Source organism: Pogona vitticeps, chromosome 2 (genome assembly GCF_051106095.1).
Source record: "Pogona vitticeps strain Pit_001003342236 chromosome 2, PviZW2.1, whole genome shotgun sequence".
Taxonomy (NCBI): domain Eukaryota; kingdom Metazoa; phylum Chordata; class Lepidosauria; order Squamata; family Agamidae; genus Pogona; species Pogona vitticeps.
Window position 1 is genome coordinate 43,454,661 of NC_135784.1, and position 5,930 is coordinate 43,460,590.

General features: G+C 40.4%; 1 long non-coding RNA gene across 1 annotated transcript in view; it reads left to right on the plus strand.

Annotated features, from left to right (window-relative positions):
- Positions 1 to 4,886, plus strand: part of LOC110083318 (uncharacterized) — a 22,392-nt gene extending 17,506 nt beyond the window's left edge. Inside the window, exons 2-3 of the long non-coding RNA XR_012083226.2 lie at positions 1,117 to 1,194; positions 3,657 to 4,886. This is a non-coding gene — a long non-coding RNA (uncharacterized LOC110083318). The remainder of the gene's footprint in view (positions 1 to 1,116; positions 1,195 to 3,656) is intronic.
- The last annotated feature ends 1,044 nt before the right edge of the window (positions 4,887 to 5,930 follow it).

Consider the following 5,930-nt stretch of genomic DNA (forward strand, 5'->3'; position numbering starts at 1 on the left):
TCTTCCACCTCCTCTTCTCACCAGTTCACCCTTGTAGGATGGATGTCATCATGCTTACATTGACTTTGGACTTTCTTCAGTCCTTCAGCTCCTTAAAAAAATGTGTTCAGGTTTTTAATTTCTTGCAATAATTTCCTTGTACCATTGCTCCCCTATCTTTGTAATTTCTCTCGGTTTTATTCTGCAGCCATTTTGTTTTAATGTTAGAGGTGGGTTTTTTTAAACATTACCTCTTATTAATATATTCATTTATGGCTTTACATCTTTTGTGAACTGCCCAGAAAAATTCACCTGTGAGGAATGATAGACGGGAAACAAAGAAATATATAATTAAAATCTGGTGACTTTCTGGAAACGGGAAGTAACACCAATTACTTTTTTGTTTGCTTGCTTGACGTTATTTTACTACCATAAGCAGAAGAAACAATGTTGCACTCAGTATTGGGCAAGGCATAATTCTGAGTCACTGTGATGAGATGAAGCCACCATAGTCACAAAAAACTCCACTCCATATCGCTCTCTCAGAGACTATTGTAAGTGACTGAGTTCAACTCAGCTTGCACTCAAGAAGATGGGTGTATTTGTGTAAGGAAGATTTAAGATGGCTTCCTCAGCTTTCCTAGACTGTCCTATACCTGTGCTGATCTTCCTTTGACCTTACATTGCTATGCTTAGGGTTGCTGATGTCATTTCATTCCTTCTCTCACCTCTTTGTTTTCCCTCCAAGGAGGAGACATCTTGACATCTTGACTTCATTCTCCTGACATGAAACAGGCACGCATGGCTCCTGACATCTCCAACTTAGTTATACAGAACTGGGACTTCTGTCACTTTTCCTATCCTAAGTTTATTTCTTTAATAAATGTAAGCTTTTTTATTTTCTTAGAAAGATGTGCAGACGTGATTCTTTTACAGAGGAGGAATGCTCAGATAATCTCAGGGGCTGAATCCAGAAGTTAATGTTGTTCAAGTATTGCTGTGTGTGTACTCTCCAACAGAGAGAAGTAGGACATGTCAGAAATTTCAAATCAGTTGTACTTTCAAAGGAAGAACCCATCCAGGAATGAATAGGAACGTGAAGAATACTTACTAAATTGCTTTTCCTTCTCAATTTAGATTGTCAAAGCTCAACAGAACACTTCAATAAGGATTCCAAAAGCCCTACAGGACTCCTTGCTTCCAGATGAGAACAAGGTAAGGAATGACCTTGTTTTCTCCCCCTCAAGGTTGCAGTAATCATCATCATCATTATAACCATCTGCACAAGAGATGCATAAAACCAGCACCCTTTCCCCTTGAGAAAGAAAGAGTATACACGGTGTAGAAAGAATGGGTAATTATTAGAAAAGATGCAAACAGCCTGTCCAGGATTTAATGGGTTTAATTTTCATTAATCTGATGAAAAATCTCCCACTTTTGCTGAAATTTTTTGCACATTTTCTGCAGATGTTACATGAAAAAATGTTCTCCTAAATGTGAGGATGGAATTGGGAGTTAGCAGAAAATCTTATGCAATCCTTGCAAGTGAGAAGACAGAATTCGTGAAGGCTTTCACGGCCGGGATCTAATGGTTGTTCTGGGTTTTTTGGGCCCTTTGGCCGTGTTCTGAAGGTTGTTCTTCCTGACGTTTTGCCAGTCTCTGTGGCCAACATCTTCAGAGGACAGCAACCTGTACTCTGGTGTAGTTGGCTTGGGAATGCAGTATTTATGGCTGTGATTAGCTGGTCTTTTGTGTGTAGTGATCCCCTGTCCTTGTGGATGGGTAGAGTTCGTTGACCTTTTGCACGAAGTATGTTTGATAGCTGGGAGCCAAGTTTTGTTGAGCTTCATACTTTCCTCTTTTTTGTTGAAACTGTGCTTGTGCTTGTGGATTTCAATGGCTTCCCTGTGCAGTCTGACATAATGATTGCTGGTGTTGTCCAGTGTTTCAGTATTTTGAAATAGAATTTCATGTCCGGTTTGTTTCAGGGCATGTTAAGCTACTGCAGATTTTTCTGGTTGTTTTAGTCTGTAGTGTCTCTCATGTTCTTTGATTCTGGTGTGGATGCTTCGTTTTGTGGTTCCAGTATATACCTGGCCACAGGAGTATACCGGATACCTTGCAGTTGTGAACTCTACCCACCCACAAGGACAGGGAATCACTACACACAAAAGACCAGCTAATGACACCCATCAACCACAGGAACAGATAATCTCTTCCCCTTAGCACAACAATACACCCACAACAATACACACTAATCACTCATCTACAGGAAAAGACAAAAGCCTATTTCACAGCCATGAGTACTGCATTCCCAAGCCAACTACACCAGAGTACAGGTTGCTGTCCTCTGAAGATGCTGGCCACAGAGACTGGTGAAATGTCAGGAAGAACAAGCTTCAGAACACGGCCAAAGAGCCCGAAAAACCCAGAACAACCAACAGTTAGAATTGTTCATCTATTTTTGAGCATAATTCTTTTCATGAATTTTTCAACATTTGCCCAGATTACAAGTCCAAAAGGGTGAGGGACAACTTGGAAAGTGAGTTGGAGTTAGAGTTGAAATGATTTGAAGGTGGCATCTCAAGTTCAAGCAATGTTCTACTCAGGGCCAGCTTATGGACTGGGATAGGGGAGTGTCATTCCAAAATTTGAGGGTACAGTGCCCCTTGGCCCAGTCCCAAGTTATTTTCAGTCCTACATCCGAGGAAAGAATTAGAGCAGTCGGTCTCAAGGAGTGACAGGATTGGTTTTAAATCTGCAGGATCCAAAATTCTCTCAGCCCTGAGTCATGATCCCAAGAGAGACTGGGAGAAGGAACATAACTACGTCATCTCTCAAGGTTGCTAGTTCAGTTCTCCCCCAGCTGGGGAAAAGTTCAATCAAGATGAACACAAAAGCCCCCAAAAAACTGGACAGGAAAAATCCAAAAGCATTCTTTCCCCTTTTCCATATTTGCACCAACACAGTCTTGGATATCACAGAGGCTCTGAAATCATTGCTATCTGTGGGTGCATGTAGGACTACATTGATGGACTGACTGTACAGGACAGCAATAATATCAGAGTCTCTTTGCTAATGAGATGTGGGATGAGCATGTCCACCACATACAGAAATCCTTCCTAAACACTTTACTTTTTGGGGGGAGGAGAGGCATATCATTTCTCCAGTTGTACTGAAATGCCTAAGAGAAAAATGATTTTATAGGAATAGCTCAAACTAAATGCAATGCAATTGAACCAAGATTATTATAATAAAACCTGTAACAGGCTAAGAACTTAAACAAGGGTAGCAATAAATAAGTAAAACACTTACAATATGATGTAAACATCTTTCCTAAGTGGAATGTTCATCAGCCTAGATAGCTGTGATTAGACTGAAATTGTGTTGTCAACACACAATTGAATAGTCATAGTTCATTCCACTGTTACTAAGAATGGACAGTGCATAGCTCATGATAACTGTAGCTACATTAAATCTATAATAGCGCCAGCTTTTAGCAGTATGTCTAAGATGACTTTCTGCTAGAAACCTGTACACGATCACTTTTAGTTTGAAAATCATCTCACTTTGGAAAGTCAAATGAAAAAGGGACCTAAGTTCTTCTCTTTTTTTAAATAAACATTCAGGAAATGCTTTGCTAGGCCAAGTGTGACTTCCCTTTTCCACTCCACAGATCCCCTCCATTTTGAAAAAAAAGAGCTGTCATTCATGTTTGCATGAGAAACTATGTAAAGCTTCTTGCAGAGCCCCCATCCATGAGAGGAAAAATCCAGCCATGTTTGAGGCTCTTTGGCCAGTACCCTTGGGATAAGATCATGAATATGCAGAGATAGTTTTTGTGATGAGGGTACACTTGCCTAAGAAGAAGAATGGATATACAAAATTTTGTGTAAAGTCATGAACAACAGCAAGTGAACAAAGGTTGGAAAAGGTACTTTTTTGGACTGGAAATTTCTGAACATGTGTGTAATTATGGAGGATTCTGGGAGTTTGTATTAAAAAAAGGAATGCACTCAACTTTTGTTAAAAATAGTGCAGTCCTATAAGGTCGCCCAATGATTGTGTGCAGGAAAACGACTGTCCTTGGATGTATTGGCATAAATGAAGTGATCACATATCATGCACGAGTCCTTGTGGAGAGAGGATTATTTAACTTTAATGAATACATTCTGGTAACTGATTCTTATTTTATATAAAGCACAACAAAACAATGATATTTAATTTTGTATGCTGGCTCCCCTTAAAGGCTGGCCTATAAATCTTTTACAAAAGGAGATGGTAAGCAGATGTGAAATGTATTCATTGCACTGAATAAACTTAATGAATCCACCCTGAGTGGTCCTTATGCTTCCATTGTGTCCTGCTGGCTGGGGATGAGATGGCCTGTGGTCTGATGGATCTGGAAGGCGTTCCGTTGAGGAAGGCTTCTTTAAAAGATGTCAGAATAGTCTATATAACTGTACTAGGGAAGAATTAAACAGGTTTGGAGAAGAACAAAATGGACCCAAGCCCTTTATGGCTGTTCACGTGGGAATTTGCAAGATTTAATCAATTCCTGTTTAAAAACCTCTGTGCAGTCTTAAAATGGAAAGCACCACCCATTACGCCCCCCATTACACTATAGCTGTGGAACAGATTGTAAGGGTCTGCAATTAGATGCACACAGGTGGTATTACCTTCTGCAGATTCCTTATTTGAAGCTGAAGCCCAGCAGCTGCTGATGTTAATTTTGCACATGCAATTTTTCTTTTACTAGCAGAAGAAAAACAAACCCTGAAGAAGGCATCCTGCTATATTTTCAAGTTTGGCAAAGCTGCTCCTTTGCATTACAACTGCCAGAATCCTCTGACTACCTTGGCCACAGGGAAATGTAGTCAAAAGCCTTACCTTCTCCCAACTCTGCTGTATTCCGACCCTTTACAGCTAGCTGGCCTTCTTTTGCCCACTTTATCAACACCTGAATCCTTTTCTTTGTTCACTGAATCAGAACTGGATGCTCTTTTTCCTGATAGACTCATTTATGTATTTAATAAATTTCCATCCCATCTTCTTGCCAAGCACATCACTCAAGGCAGCTAACAATCACAGGAATTCAAATTCAATTAATGAAAGGCTTTAGTATTTAAAATGTGTGAAGGGATCTCTGTGTCTATCCAAGCTCCATAATGCCAGGAAATTGCAGCTGTTAAAGACCAGGTCCTAAACAGATGCATTATTAAGGCAATACAGACCTGGGATTGTTTCCTGTGGCTAGTTCTGGCTTCACCACTGCCTTTGAGTGGATCACTTTGGGGATAAAGTTGAATAAAAATGAATAAAATAATAATTATTATAGAGCTGGAAGTGGCCCTATGCATAATCAACTCCAGCCCCTGTCAAGGAGGCCGAGTGGGGAATCAAACTCCCAACTCTGGCTCCGCAGTCAGAGCTGGCTGCAGAGGGTGATGATTAATGGCTGCTTCTCCAACTGGGAGGAGGTAACAAGTGGGTCTCAGTCCTGGGTCCAGTGTTCTTCAACATTTTTATTAATGACTTGGATGAGCGAGTGCAGGGAATGCTTGTCAAATTTGCAGATGACACAAAATTGGATGAAATAGCTAATATCCTGGAAGACAGAGACAAAATTCAAAATGATCTTGATAGGATGAAGCACTGGGTTGAAAACAACAGAATGAAATTCAACAGGGAAAATTGCAAAGTACTGCACCTCAGAAAATGGAAACAATTGCACGGTTACAAGATGGGAGATACCTGCCTCAGCAATACAACAAGTGAGTAGGCTCTTGGAATTGTCATAGATCACAAGCTGAATCTGAGCCAACAGTGTGATGTGACTACAAAAAAGGCAAATGCTATTTTAGGCTACATTAACAGAAGTATACTATCTATATCCTGTGAGTTGCTGGTCCCCCTCTATTCAGCACTGGTTAGGCCTCACCTTGAGTAT